Genomic DNA, 15568 nt, shown 5'->3' with positions numbered 1-15568 from the left:
CCTCTGAAAAGCTAATACCAGCTCTAAGCACGCAATGAAGATCATGCTGGGGACTTTTTTATGCTTGGTCTGTGAATATACATGAAATTCAGTGTCAACTTACCCTTTCTCAAATGATATCACTATCATTTATAAGTGTCCCCTTTTATTTTGTCCCAGCATTGGACACGTCTTACAGAAAGTCAGCACTTATTTATCTATTTCTGCATTGGCTAGACCCTAAAGAGAAAGAATAAAAAGCTGTTCATAGCAACATAAGAAACACATGTTGCATTTTCTCTCAAATGCTTATTCCCTTTGTGCAAATCGGAATGCCAAGGTGAATAACTGGGCCACAGATTCTGGCTAATTATCTTTCCCTTGAATGCAAGTAGCAATAAAAACGGCCTAATGCAGGACTAAAGCATTCCATGCAAGCCTCTAACATCATAACATAACTGAGCTGCTGGTAGCAAGCTAAGCAATACCTTCCCAAAATGAGAAGTACATGTGCTAATCCGCTCAATCAGCGCTCGATCAGGCTCGATCAGGCGAGATATAGAAAAGGTGGAAAGGGTCCAAATGGCTGTCCCTTCCTTTTTAGGGTGGGTCCTTCTGACTATCATAGGATTGCTTGTAAGAGTGGCCAGGGTCAGAGAAAAAACTTTCAACCCTTCTTAGTGTTCTATCCAGAAGCAGGCATTTTCTGTGCCTTTAATTTCAGGCTTTTCCCAGCAGTCTCTGTTCTGCCTATGTAAATTAACAAAAGCAGTGCTTATTCATCACTTACTCTAATGTCCTTACTGTCCAGAAAGCTCTGCCTAAGTATGCTTTTTTTCTTTTTCAGTGAAATTCTAAATGTTTTTTCTGCCCAGTCTATGGCAGTAGAATGCTGCTTATGATGCCACATTTTGTTGAATCACCAAGGTACAACTACAGAGGAATATATGAGTCTGAACGACATGGAACTCTTAGCTAACACATCACAATGTGTGATGCTTGCCAACCAAGCACTAGATTCTGGAGCGCTGATGATCAGAACATTCTGCTCCTGAAGGAAAGGAAAGACAGCTTGATGGAAAATAAAGTCTCAGTTTATAGTAACGCTCTCTCTCTCCCAATATCTATCTATCTATCTATCTATCTATTTATCTATCTATCTATCTATCTATCTATCTATCTATCTATCTATCTATCTATCTATCTATCTATCTATCTATCTATCTATCTATCTATCTATCTATCTATCTATCTATCTATCTATCTTTATATATGGATACCTGCGTACACATACATATAGATATGCCATGCATTCCTTTAGATTTGTTCCAACCTCTTACCATTTATTTGAGAATCCCTACTTTTCAAGTGACTGCAAATGAAGTCATTTCCGGCACTTTTTGGCCGGTGCAAGGTAACAAAAACACATGACAACTTTTAATAAAAATCATTGGTCTCTTTGTTAACGCGCACTGTCAAACATGGGGCTTTCACACGTCAGGTAAACATGATAACCAATACACAACAGAAGCAGATGTAGATTGCTTATCAATGCCGGGATAGAACAGTTGTGAATTGAGTAGAAGAAGGGCCCCTGAATTGATACTTATTATATACAGCCTGTAAGATAATGAAAAATGCAGGCTAGGAAAGGAGATGCAAATATCAATGTATTAGAAAAATACATAAAGAGGAGTGATTTGCTTTTATTCATTCAAGGCTAGAAAAAATCAACATACTATTGCAAGCATTCATACACCACCAAATAGAAATAAACAATTCTGACATTAAACGTAAAGGTGACGATGCATTTGTATCATCACCTTGAGAAGGGTCACCGAGGAATTGAGCCCAGGGCTTCTGCACTTAAACACCAGAAACACTCCACTAAACTAAGATGCCTGTTGGTGCCAACAATTCCCAAAGTTAATGCGTGTTCTAGGTGAGCAATGAACAGAATGCAGGGCTCTTTTCAAAGCGAGGTCTGTGAATCAACAGATACATCCACATGCCAATTACTTTAGTGTTTTTAGGAGAATTCACTTTCTTGGAACGAGTCTGCATGAAACCATCTTCAGGGCCTGGACAATTTCATGGCAAAACGGCACCTCTCAACATTGCAGCCAAGACAATATAACAACTGTTTCTGCCCGGTTTCGAACCGGGGACCTTTCGCGTGTGAGGCGAACGTGATAACCACTACACTACAGAAACAGATGTCTACAGTTGATTCTTCTGTGATGAAACTTCTCAAAACAGGCTATTCCAAGGGCCTCTGGTTTTAGATTTCTTTCATGCAACCTTCCCAGACAGCCCTAGCTGAACGCTTGTATATGCCATGCAAGTTCAGCATTTTTGCAAAATGCTTAAAGAGAAATGTTTCCTAGTTGCTCAGGCAGGGCAAGGTTAAAAGCATGAGACTCTAGCAAATATTCATCCACTACTGCAAAGAGAAAATTGATATTGGCTTTGAAATGCATACTGCAATACTACTTTAAAAAAGCACCAATGAAAGGGCTCGTCCGGGATTTGAACCCGGGACCTCTCGCACCCAAAGCGAGAATCATACCCCTAGACCAACGAGCCTTCGAAAGGCCCGCACCTCTGAAAAGCTAATACCAGCTCTAAGCACGCAATGAAGATCATGCTGGGGACTTTTTCATGCTTGGTCTGTGAATATACATGAAATTCAGTGTCAACTTACCCTTTCTCAAATGATATCACTATCATTTATAAGTGTCCCCTTTTATTTTGTCCCAGCATTGGACACGTCTTACAGAAAGTCAGCACTTATTTATCTATTTCTGCATTGGCTAGACCCTAAAGAGAAAGAATAAAAAGCTGTTCATAGCAACATAAGAAACACATGTTGCATTTTCTCTCAAATGCTTATTCCCTTTGTGCAAATCGGAATGCCAAGGTGAATAACTGGGCCACAGATTCTGGCTAATTATCTTTCCCTTGAATGCAAGTAGCAATAAAAACGGCCTAATGCAGGACTAAAGCATTCCATGCAAGCCTCTAACATCATAACATAACTGAGCTGCTGGTAGCAAGCTAAGCAATACCTTCCCAAAATGAGAAGTACATGTGCTAATCCGCTCAATCAGCGCTCGATCAGGCGAGATCAGGCGAGATATAGAAAAGGTGGAAAGGGTCCAAATGGCTGTCCCTTCCTTTTTAGGGTGGGTCCTTCTGACTATCATAGGATTGCTTGTAAGAGTGGCCAGGGTCAGAGAAAAAACTTTCAACCCTTCTTAGTGTTCTATCCAGAAGCAGGCATTTTCTGTGCCTTTAATTTCAGGCTTTTCCCAGCAGTCTCTGTTCTGCCTATGTAAATTAACAAAAGCAGTGCTTATTCATCACTTACTCTAATGTCCTTACTGTCCAGAAAGCTCTGCCTAAGTATGCTTTTTTTCTTTTTCAGTGAAATTCTAAATGTTTTTTCTGCCCAGTCTATGGCAGTAGAATGCTGCTCATGATGCCACATTTTGTTGAATCACCAAGGTACAACTACAGAGGAATATATGAGTCTGAACGACATGGAACTCTTAGCTAACACATCACAATGTGTGATGCTTGCCAACCAAGCACTAGATTCTGGAGCGCTGATGATCAGAACATTCTGCTCCTGAAGGAAAGGAAAGACAGCTTGATGGAAAATAAAGTCTCAGTTTATAGTAACGCTCTCTCTCTCCCAATATCTATCTATCTATCTATCTATCTATCTATCTATCTATCTATCTATCTATCTATCTATCTATCTATCTATCTATCTATCTATCTATCTATCTATCTATCTATCTATCTATCTATCTATCTATCTATCTATCTATCTATCTATCTATCTATCTATATGGATACCTGCGTACACATACATATAGATATGCCATGCATTCCTTTAGATTTGTTCCAACCTCTTACCATTTATTTGAGAATCCCTACTTTTCAAGTGACTGCAAATGAAGTCATTTCCGGCACTTTTTGGCCGGTGCAAGGTAACAAAAACACATGACAACTTTTAATAAAAATCATTGGTCTCTTTGTTAACGCGCACTGTCAAACATGGGGCTTTCACACGTCAGGTAAACATGATAACCAATACACAACAGAAGCAGATGTAGATTGCTTATCAATGCCGGGATAGAACAGTTGTGAATTGAGTAGAAGAAGGGCCCCTGAATTGATACTTATTATATACAGCCTGTAAGATAATGAAAAATGCAGGCTAGGAAAGGAGATGCAAATATCAATGTATTTTAGATTTCTTTCATGCAACCTTCCCAGACAGCCCTAGCTGAACGCTTGTATATGCCATGCAAGTTCAGCATTTTTGCAAAATGCTTAAAGAGAAATGTTTCCTAGTTGCTCAGGCAGGGCAAGGTTAAAAGCATGAGACTCTAGCAAATATTCATCCACTACTGCAAAGAGAAAATTGATATTGGCTTTGAAATGCATACTGCAATACTACTTTAAAAAAGTACCAATGAAAGGGCTCGTCCGGGATTTGAACCCGGGACCTCTCGCACCCTAAGCGAGAATCATACCCCTAGACCAACGAGCCTTCGAAAGGCCGGCACCTCTGAAAAGCTAATACCAGCTCTAAGCACGCAATGAAGATCATGCTGGGGACTTTTTCATGCTTGGTCTGTGAATATACATGAAATTCAGTGTCAACTTACCCTTTCTCAAATGATATCACTATCATTTATAAGTATCCCCTTTTATTTTGTCCCAGCATTGGACACGTCTTACAGAAAGTCAGCACTTATTTATCTATTTCTGCATTGGCTAGACCCTAAAGAGAAAGAATAAAAAGCTGTTCATAGCAACATAAGAAACACATGTTGCATTTTCTCTCAAATGCTTATTCCCTTTGTGCAAATCGGAATGCCAAGGTGAATAACTGGGCCACAGATTCTGGCTAATTATCTTTCCCTTGAATGCAAGTAGCAATAAAAACAGCCTAATGCAGGACTAAAGCATTCCTTGCAAGCCTCTAACATCATAACATAACTGAGCTGCTGGTAGCAAGCTAAGCAATACCGTCCCAAAATGAGAAGTACATGTGCTAATCCGCTCAATCAGCGCTCGATCAGGCTCGATCAGGCGAGATATAGAAAAGGTGGAAAGGGTCCAAATGGCTGTCCCTTCCTTTTTAGGGTGGGTCCTTCTGACTATCATAGGATTGCTTGTAAGAGTGGCCAGGGTCAGAGAAAAAACTTTCAACCCTTCTTAGTGTTCTATCCAGAAGCAGGCATTTTCTGTGCCTTTAATTTCAGGCTTTTCCCAGCAGTCTCTGTTCTGCCTATGTAAATTAACAAAAGCAGTGCTTATTCATCACTTACTCTAATGTCCTTACTGTCCAGAAAGCTCTGCCTAAGTATGCTTTTTTTCTTTTTCAGTGAAATTCTAAATGTTTTTTCTGCCCAGTCTATGGCAGTAGAATGCTGCTTATGATGCCACATTTTGTTGAATCACCAAGGTACAACTACAGAGGAATATATGAGTCTGAACGACATGGAACTCTTAGCTAACACATCACAATGTGTGATGCTTGCCAACCAAGCACTAGATTCTGGAGCGCTGATGATCAGAACATTCTGCTCCTGAAGGAAAGGAAAGACAGCTTGATGGAAAATAAAGTCTCAGTTTATAGTAACACTCTCTCTCTCCCAATATCTATCTATCTATCTATCTATCTATCTATCTATCTATCTATCTATATATCTATCTATCTATCTATCTATCTATCTATCTATCTATCTATCTATCTATCTATCTATCTATCTATCTATCTATCTATCTATCTATCTATCTATCTTTATATATGGATACCTGCGTACACATACATATAGATATGCCATGCATTCCTTTAGATTTGTTCCAACCTCTTACCATTTATTTGAGAATCCCTACTTTTCAAGTGACTGCAAATGAAGTCATTTCCGGCACTTTTTGGCCGGTGCAAGGTAACAAAAACACATGACAACTTTTAATAAAAATCATTGGTCTCTTTGTTAACGCGCACTGTCAAACATGGGGCTTTCACACGTCAGGTAAACATGATAACCAATACACAACAGAAGCAGATGTAGATTGCTTATCAATGCCGGGATAGAACAGTTGTGAATTGAGTAGAAGAAGGGCCCCTGAATTGATACTTATTATATACAGCCTGTAAGATAATGAAAAATGCAGGCTAGGAAAGGAGATGCAAATATCAATGTATTAGAAAAATACATAAAGAGGAGTGATTTGCTTTTATTCATTCAAGGCTAGAAAAAATCAACATACTATTGCAAGCATTCATACACCACCAAATAGAAATAAACAATTCTGACATTAAACGTAAAGGTGACGATGCATTTGTATCATCACCTTGAGAAGGGTCACCGAGGAATTGAGCCCAGGGCTTCTGCACTTAAACACCAGAAACACTCCACTAAACTAAGATGCCTGTTGGTGCCAAAAATTCCCAAAGTTAATGCGTGTTCTAGGTGAGCAATGAACAGAATGCAGGGCTCTTTTCAAAGCGAGGTCTTTGAATCAACAGATACATCCACATGCCAATTACTTTAGTGTTTTTAGGAGAATTCACTTTCTTGGAACGAGTCTGCATGAAACCATCTTCAGGGCCTGGACAATTTCATGGCAAAACGGCACCTCTCAACATTGCAGCCAAGACAATATAACAACTGTTTCTGCCCGGTTTCGAACCGGGGACCTTTCGCGTGTGAGGCGAACGTGATAACCACTACACTACAGAAACAGATGTCTACAGTTGATTCTTCTGTGATGAAACTTCTCAAAACAGGCTATTCCAAGGGCCTCTGGTTTTAGATTTCTTTCATGCAACCTTCCCAGACAGCCCTAGCTGAACGCTTGTATATGCCATGCAAGTTCAGCATTTTTGCAAAATGCTTAAAGAGAAATGTTTCCTAGTTGCTCAGGCAGGGCAAGGTTAAAAGCATGAGACTCTAGCAAATATTCATCCACTACTGCAAAGAGAAAATTGATATTGGCTTTGAAATGCATATTGCAATACTACTTTAAAAAAGCACCAATGAAAGGGCTCGTCCGGGATTTGAACCCGGGACCTCTCGCACCCAAAGCGAGAATCATACCCCTAGACCAACGAGCCTTCGAAAGGCCCGCACCTCTGAAAAGCTAATACCAGCTCTAAGCACGCAATGAAGATCATGCTGGGGACTTTTTTATGCTTGGTCTGTGAATATACATGAAATTCAGTGTCAACTTACCCTTTCTCAAATGATATCACTATCATTTATAAGTGTCCCCTTTTATTTTGTCCCAGCATTGGACACGTCTTACAGAAAGTCAGCACTTATTTATCTATTTCTGCATTGGCTAGACCCTAAAGAGAAAGAATAAAAAGCTGTTCATAGCAACATAAGAAACACATGTTGCATTTTCTCTCAAATGCTTATTCCCTTTGTGCAAATCGGAATGCCAAGGTGAATAACTGGGCCACAGATTCTGGCTAATTATCTTTCCCTTGAATGCAAGTAGCAATAAAAACGGCCTAATGCAGGACTAAAGCATTCCATGCAAGCCTCTAACATCATAACATAACTGAGCTGCTGGTAGCAAGCTAAGCAATACCTTCCCAAAATGAGAAGTACATGTGCTAATCCGCTCAATCAGCGCTCGATCAGGCTCGATCAGGCGAGATATAGAAAAGGTGGAAAGGGTCCAAATGGCTGTCCCTTCCTTTTTAGGGTGGGTCCTTCTGACTATCATAGGATTGCTTGTAAGAGTGGCCAGGGTCAGAGAAAAAACTTTCAACCCTTCTTAGTGTTCTATCCAGAAGCAGGCATTTTCTGTGCCTTTAATTTCAGGCTTTTCCCAGCAGTCTCTGTTCTGCCTATGTAAATTAACAAAAGCAGTGCTTATTCATCACTTACTCTAATGTCCTTACTGTCCAGAAAGCTCTGCCTAAGTATGCTTTTTTTCTTTTTCAGTGAAATTCTAAATGTTTTTTCTGCCCAGTCTATGGCAGTAGAATGCTGCTTATGATGCCACATTTTGTTGAATCACCAAGGTACAACTACAGAGGAATATATGAGTCTGAACGACATGGAACTCTTAGCTAACACATCACAATGTGTGATGCTTGCCAACCAAGCACTAGATTCTGGAGCGCTGATGATCAGAACATTCTGCTCCTGAAGGAAAGGAAAGACAGCTTGATGGAAAATAAAGTCTCAGTTTATAGTAACGCTCTCTCTCTCCCAATATCTATCTATCTATCTATCTATCTATTTATCTATCTATCTATCTATCTATCTATCTATCTATCTATCTATCTATCTATCTATCTATCTATCTATCTATCTATCTATCTATCTATCTATCTATCTATCTATCTATCTATCTATCTATCTATCTATCTTTATATATGGATACCTGCGTACACATACATATAGATATGCCATGCATTCCTTTAGATTTGTTCCAACCTCTTACCATTTATTTGAGAATCCCTACTTTTCAAGTGACTGCAAATGAAGTCATTTCCGGCACTTTTTGGCCGGTGCAAGGTAACAAAAACACATGACAACTTTTAATAAAAATCATTGGTCTCTTTGTTAACGCGCACTGTCAAACATGGGGCTTTCACACGTCAGGTAAACATGATAACCAATACACAACAGAAGCAGATGTAGATTGCTTATCAATGCCGGGATAGAACAGTTGTGAATTGAGTAGAAGAAGGGCCCCTGAATTGATACTTATTATATACAGCCTGTAAGATAATGAAAAATGCAGGCTAGGAAAGGAGATGCAAATATCAATGTATTAGAAAAATACATAAAGAGGAGTGATTTGCTTTTATTCATTCAAGGCTAGAAAAAATCAACATACTATTGCAAGCATTCATACACCACCAAATAGAAATAAACAATTCTGACATTAAACGTAAAGGTGACGATGCATTTGTATCATCACCTTGAGAAGGGTCACCGAGGAATTGAGCCCAGGGCTTCTGCACTTAAACACCAGAAACACTCCACTAAACTAAGATGCCTGTTGGTGCCAACAATTCCCAAAGTTAATGCGTGTTCTAGGTGAGCAATGAACAGAATGCAGGGCTCTTTTCAAAGCGAGGTCTGTGAATCAACAGATACATCCACATGCCAATTACTTTAGTGTTTTTAGGAGAATTCACTTTCTTGGAACGAGTCTGCATGAAACCATCTTCAGGGCCTGGACAATTTCATGGCAAAACGGCACCTCTCAACATTGCAGCCAAGACAATATAACAACTGTTTCTGCCCGGTTTCGAACCGGGGACCTTTCGCGTGTGAGGCGAACGTGATAACCACTACACTACAGAAACAGATGTCTACAGTTGATTCTTCTGTGATGAAACTTCTCAAAACAGGCTATTCCAAGGGCCTCTGGTTTTAGATTTCTTTCATGCAACCTTCCCAGACAGCCCTAGCTGAACGCTTGTATATGCCATGCAAGTTCAGCATTTTTGCAAAATGCTTAAAGAGAAATGTTTCCTAGTTGCTCAGGCAGGGCAAGGTTAAAAGCATGAGACTCTAGCAAATATTCATCCACTACTGCAAAGAGAAAATTGATATTGGCTTTGAAATGCATACTGCAATACTACTTTAAAAAAGCACCAATGAAAGGGCTCGTCCGGGATTTGAACCCGGGACCTCTCGCACCCAAAGCGAGAATCATACCCCTAGACCAACGAGCCTTCGAAAGGCCCGCACCTCTGAAAAGCTAATACCAGCTCTAAGCACGCAATGAAGATCATGCTGGGGACTTTTTCATGCTTGGTCTGTGAATATACATGAAATTCAGTGTCAACTTACCCTTTCTCAAATGATATCACTATCATTTATAAGTGTCCCCTTTTATTTTGTCCCAGCATTGGACACGTCTTACAGAAAGTCAGCACTTATTTATCTATTTCTGCATTGGCTAGACCCTAAAGAGAAAGAATAAAAAGCTGTTCATAGCAACATAAGAAACACATGTTGCATTTTCTCTCAAATGCTTATTCCCTTTGTGCAAATCGGAATGCCAAGGTGAATAACTGGGCCACAGATTCTGGCTAATTATCTTTCCCTTGAATGCAAGTAGCAATAAAAACGGCCTAATGCAGGACTAAAGCATTCCATGCAAGCCTCTAACATCATAACATAACTGAGCTGCTGGTAGCAAGCTAAGCAATACCTTCCCAAAATGAGAAGTACATGTGCTAATCCGCTCAATCAGCGCTCGATCAGGCTCGATCAGGCGAGATATAGAAAAGGTGGAAAGGGTCCAAATGGCTGTCCCTTCCTTTTTAGGGTGGGTCCTTCTGACTATCATAGGATTGCTTGTAAGAGTGGCCAGGGTCAGAGAAAAAACTTTCAACCCTTCTTAGTGTTCTATCCAGAAGCAGGCATTTTCTGTGCCTTTAATTTCAGGCTTTTCCCAGCAGTCTCTGTTCTGCCTATGTAAATTAACAAAAGCAGTGCTTATTCATCACTTACTCTAATGTCCTTACTGTCCAGAAAGCTCTGCCTAAGTATGCTTTTTTTCTTTTTCAGTGAAATTCTAAATGTTTTTTCTGCCCAGTCTATGGCAGTAGAATGCTGCTTATGATGCCACATTTTGTTGAATCACCAAGGTACAACTACAGAGGAATATATGAGTCTGAACGACATGGAACTCTTAGCTAACACATCACAATGTGTGATGCTTGCCAACCAAGCACTAGATTCTGGAGCGCTGATGATCAGAACATTCTGCTCCTGAAGGAAAGGAAAGACAGCTTGATGGAAAATAAAGTCTCAGTTTATAGTAAGGCTCTCTCTCTCCCAATATCTATCTATCTATCTATCTATCTATCTATCTATCTATCTATCTATCTATCTATCTATCTATCTATCTATCTATCTATCTATCTATCTATCTATCTATCTATCTATCTATCTATCTATCTATCTATCTATCTATCTATCTATCTATCTATCTATCTATCTATCTATCTATCTATCTATCTATCTATCTATCTATCTATCTATCTATCTATCTATCTATCTATCTTTATATATGGATACCTGCGTACACATACATATAGATATGCCATGCATTCCTTTAGATTTGTTCCAACCTCTTACCATTTATTTGAGAATCCCTACTTTTCAAGTGACTGCAAATGAAGTCATTTCCGGCACTTTTTGGCCGGTGCAAGGTAACAAAAACACATGACAACTTTTAATAAAAATCATTGGTCTCTTTGTTAACGCGCACTGTCAAACATGGGGCTTTCACACGTCAGGTAAACATGATAACCAATACACAACAGAAGCAGATGTAGATTGCTTATCAATGCCGGGATAGAACAGTTGTGAATTGAGTAGAAGAAGGGCCCCTGAATTGATACTTATTATATACAGCCTGTAAGATAATGAAAAATGCAGGCTAGGAAAGGAGATGCAAATATCAATGTATTTTAGATTTCTTTCATGCAACCTTCCCAGACAGCCCTAGCTGAACGCTTGTATATGCCATGCAAGTTCAGCATTTTTGCAAAATGCTTAAAGAGAAATGTTTCCTAGTTGCTCAGGCAGGGCAAGGTTAAAAGCATGAGACTCTAGCAAATATTCATCCACTACTGCAAAGAGAAAATTGATATTGGCTTTGAAATGCATACTGCAATACTACTTTAAAAAAGTACCAATGAAAGGGCTCGTCCGGGATTTGAACCCGGGACCTCTCGCACCCTAAGCGAGAATCATACCCCTAGACCAACGAGCCTTCGAAAGGCCCGCACCTCTGAAAAGCTAATACCAGCTCTAAGCACGCAATGAAGATCATGCTGGGGACTTTTTCATGCTTGGTCTGTGAATATACATGAAATTCAGTGTCAACTTACCCTTTCTCAAATGATATCACTATCATTTATAAGTGTCCCCTTTTATTTTGTCCCAGCATTGGACACGTCTTACAGAAAGTCAGCACTTATTTATCTATTTCTGCATTGGCTAGACCCTAAAGAGAAAGAATAAAAAGCTGTTCATAGCAACATAAGAAACACATGTTGCATTTTCTCTCAAATGCTTATTCCCTTTGTGCAAATCGGAATGCCAAGGTGAATAACTGGGCCACAGATTCTGGCTAATTATCTTTCCCTTGAATGCAAGTAGCAATAAAAACGGCCTAATGCAGGACTAAAGCATTCCTTGCAAGCCTCTAACATCATAACATAACTGAGCTGCTGGTAGCAAGCTAAGCAATACCTTCCCAAAATGAGAAGTACATGTGCTAATCCGCTCAATCAGCGCTCGATCAGGCTCGATCAGGCGAGATATAGAAAAGGTGGAAAGGGTCCAAATGGCTGTCCCTTCCTTTTTAGGGTGGGTCCTTCTGACTATCATAGGATTGCTTGTAAGAGTGGCCAGGGTCAGAGAAAAAACTTTCAACCCTTCTTAGTGTTCTATCCAGAAGCAGGCATTTTCTGTGCCTTTAATTTCAGGCTTTTCCCAGCAGTCTCTGTTCTGCCTATGTAAATTAACAAAAGCAGTGCTTATTCATCACTTACTCTAATGTCCTTACTGTCCAGAAAGCTCTGCCTAAGTATGCTTTTTTTCTTTTTCAGTGAAATTCTAAATGTTTTTTCTGCCCAGTCTATGGCAGTAGAATGCTGCTTATGATGCCACATTTTGTTGAATCACCAAGGTACAACTACAGAGGAATATATGAGTCTGAACGACATGGAACTCTTAGCTAACACATCACAATGTGTGATGCTTGCCAACCAAGCACTAGATTCTGGAGCGCTGATGATCAGAACATTCTGCTCCTGAAGGAAAGGAAAGACAGCTTGATGGAAAATAAAGTCTCAGTTTATAGTAACACTCTCTCTCTCCCAATATCTATCTATCTATCTATCTATCTATCTATCTATCTATCTATCTATCTATCTATCTATCTATCTATCTATCTATCTATCTATCTATCTATCTATCTATCTATCTATCTATCTATCTATCTATCTATCTATCTATCTATCTATCTATCTATCTATCTATCTATCTATCTTTATATATGGATACCTGCGTACACATACATATAGATATGCCATGCATTCCTTTAGATTTGTTCCAACCTCTTACCATTTATTTGAGAATCCCTACTTTTCAAGTGACTGCAAATGAAGTCATTTCCGGCACTTTTTGGCCGGTGCAAGGTAACAAAAACACATGACAACTTTTAATAAAAATCATTGGTCTCTTTGTTAACGCGCACTGTCAAACATGGGGCTTTCACACGTCAGGTAAACATGATAACCAATACACAACAGAAGCAGATGTAGATTGCTTATCAATGCCGGGATAGAACAGTTGTGAATTAAGTAGAAGAAGGGCCCCTGAATTGATACTTATTATATACAGCCTGTAAGATAATGAAAAATGCAGGCTAGGAAAGGAGATGCAAATATCAATGTATTAGAAAAATACATAAAGAGGAGTGATTTGCTTTTATTCATTCAAGGCTAGAAAAAATCAACATACTATTGCAAGCATTCATACACCACCAAATAGAAATAAACAATTCTGACATTAAACGTAAAGGTGACGATGCATTTGTATCATCACCTTGAGAAGGGTCACCAAGGAATTGAGCCCAGGGCTTCTGCACTTAAACACCAGAAACACTCCACTAAACTAAGATGCCTGTTGGTGCCAACAATTCCCAAAGTTAATGCGTGTTCTAGGTGAGCAATGAACAGAATGCAGGGCTCTTTTCAAAGCGAGGTCTGTGAATCAACAGATACATCCACATGCCAATTACTTTAGTGTTTTTAGGAGAATTCACTTTCTTGGAACGAGTCTGCATGAAACCATCTTCAGGGCCTGGACAATTTCATGGCAAAACGGCACCTCTCAACATTGCAGCCAAGACAATATAACAACTGTTTCTGCCCGGTTTCGAACCGGGGACCTTTCGCGTGTGAGGCGAACGTGATAACCACTACACTACAGAAACAGATGTCTACAGTTGATTCTTCTGTGATGAAACTTCTCAAAACAGGCTATTCCAAGGGCCTCTGGTTTTAGATTTCTTTCATGCAACCTTCCCAGACAGCCCTAGCTGAACGCTTGTATATGCCATGCAAGTTCAGCATTTTTGCAAAATGCTTAAAGAGAAATGTTTCCTAGTTGCTCAGGCAGGGCAAGGTTAAAAGCATGAGACTCTAGCAAATATTCATCCACTACTGCAAAGAGAAAATTGATATTGGCTTTGAAATGCATACTGCAATACTACTTTAAAAAAGCACCAATGAAAGGGCTCGTCCGGGATTTGAACCCGGGACCTCTCGCACCCAAAGCGAGAATCATACCCCTAGACCAACGAGCCTTCGAAAGGCCCGCACCTCTGAAAAGCTAATACCAGCTCTAAGCACGCAATGAAGATCATGCTGGGGACTTTTTCATGCTTGGTCTGTGAATATACATGAAATTCAGTGTCAACTTACCCTTTCTCAAATGATATCACTATCATTTATAAGTGTCCCCTTTTATTTTGTCCCAGCATTGGACACGTCTTACAGAAAGTCAGCACTTATTTATCTATTTCTGCATTGGCTAGACCCTAAAGAGAAAGAATAAAAAGCTGTTCATAGCAACATAAGAAACACATGTTGCATTTTCTCTCAAATGCTTATTCCCTTTGTGCAAATCGGAATGCCAAGGTGAATAACTGGGCCACAGATTCTGGCTAATTATCTTTCCCTTGAATGCAAGTAGCAATAAAAACGGCCTAATGCAGGACTAAAGCATTCCATGCAAGCCTCTAACATCATAACATAACTGAGCTGCTGGTAGCAAGCTAAGCAATACCTTCCCAAAATGAGAAGTACATGTGCTAATCCGCTCAATCAGCGCTCGATCAGGCTCGATCAGGCGAGATATAGAAAAGGTGGAAAGGGTCCAAATGGCTGTCCCTTCCTTTTTAGGGTGGGTCCTTCTGACTATCATAGGATTGCTTGTAAGAGTGGCCAGGGTCAGAGAAAAAACTTTCAACCCTTCTTAGTGTTCTATCCAGAAGCAGGCATTTTCTGTGCCTTTAATTTCAGGCTTTTCCCAGCAGTCTCTGTTCTGCCTATGTAAATTAACAAAAGCAGTGCTTATTCATCACTTACTCTAATGTCCTTACTGTCCAGAAAGCTCTGCCTAAGTATGCTTTTTTTCTTTTTCAGTGAAATTCTAAATGTTTTTTCTGCCCAGTCTATGGCAGTAGAATGCTGCTTATGATGCCACATTTTGTTGAATCACCAAGGTACAACTACAGAGGAATATATGAGTCTGAACGACATGGAACTCTTAGCTAACACATCACAATGTGTGATGCTTGCCAACCAAGCACTAGATTCTGGAGCGCTGATGATCAGAACATTCTGCTCCTGAAGGAAAGGAAAGACAGCTTGATGGAAAATAAAGTCTCAGTTTATAGTAACGCTCTCTCTCTCCCAATATCTATCTATCTATCTATCTATCTATTTATCTATCTATCTATCTATCTATCTATCTATCTATCTATCTATCTATCTATC

At 39.6% G+C, this 15568-nt stretch overlaps 10 non-coding genes across 10 annotated transcripts; all 10 read right to left on the bottom strand.

The window, feature by feature from the left end:
* Positions 1–2120: 2120 nt before the first annotated feature.
* On the bottom strand, positions 2121–2193 carry TRNAV-CAC (transfer RNA valine (anticodon CAC)). Its single transcript has one exon. It is a non-coding gene; the product is annotated as a tRNA-Val (tRNA).
* Positions 2194–2493: 300 nt separating this feature from the next.
* Positions 2494–2565, bottom strand: TRNAP-UGG (transfer RNA proline (anticodon UGG)). Its single transcript has one exon. It is a non-coding gene; the product is annotated as a tRNA-Pro (tRNA).
* Positions 2566–4471: 1906 nt separating this feature from the next.
* On the bottom strand, positions 4472–4543 carry TRNAP-AGG (transfer RNA proline (anticodon AGG)). Its single transcript has one exon. It is a non-coding gene; the product is annotated as a tRNA-Pro (tRNA).
* Positions 4544–6678: 2135 nt separating this feature from the next.
* TRNAV-CAC (transfer RNA valine (anticodon CAC)) lies at positions 6679–6751 on the bottom strand. Its single transcript has one exon. It is a non-coding gene; the product is annotated as a tRNA-Val (tRNA).
* Positions 6752–7051: 300 nt separating this feature from the next.
* On the bottom strand, positions 7052–7123 carry TRNAP-UGG (transfer RNA proline (anticodon UGG)). The gene has a single exon. It is a non-coding gene; the product is annotated as a tRNA-Pro (tRNA).
* Positions 7124–9270: 2147 nt separating this feature from the next.
* Positions 9271–9343, bottom strand: TRNAV-CAC (transfer RNA valine (anticodon CAC)). Its single transcript has one exon. It is a non-coding gene; the product is annotated as a tRNA-Val (tRNA).
* Positions 9344–9643: 300 nt separating this feature from the next.
* On the bottom strand, positions 9644–9715 carry TRNAP-UGG (transfer RNA proline (anticodon UGG)). The gene has a single exon. It is a non-coding gene; the product is annotated as a tRNA-Pro (tRNA).
* A 1982-nt stretch (positions 9716–11697) lies between these two features.
* On the bottom strand, positions 11698–11769 carry TRNAP-AGG (transfer RNA proline (anticodon AGG)). The gene has a single exon. It is a non-coding gene; the product is annotated as a tRNA-Pro (tRNA).
* Positions 11770–13928: 2159 nt separating this feature from the next.
* Positions 13929–14001, bottom strand: TRNAV-CAC (transfer RNA valine (anticodon CAC)). Its single transcript has one exon. It is a non-coding gene; the product is annotated as a tRNA-Val (tRNA).
* Positions 14002–14301: 300 nt separating this feature from the next.
* Positions 14302–14373, bottom strand: TRNAP-UGG (transfer RNA proline (anticodon UGG)). The gene has a single exon. It is a non-coding gene; the product is annotated as a tRNA-Pro (tRNA).
* Positions 14374–15568: the final 1195 nt, after the last annotated feature.

The sequence above is a fragment of the Lissotriton vulgaris genome, unplaced genomic scaffold (assembly GCF_964263255.1).
Source record: "Lissotriton vulgaris unplaced genomic scaffold, aLisVul1.2 SCAFFOLD_595, whole genome shotgun sequence".
NCBI lineage: Eukaryota > Metazoa > Chordata > Amphibia > Caudata > Salamandridae > Lissotriton > Lissotriton vulgaris.
This window is presented reverse-complemented; position numbering and strand designations above follow the sequence as displayed.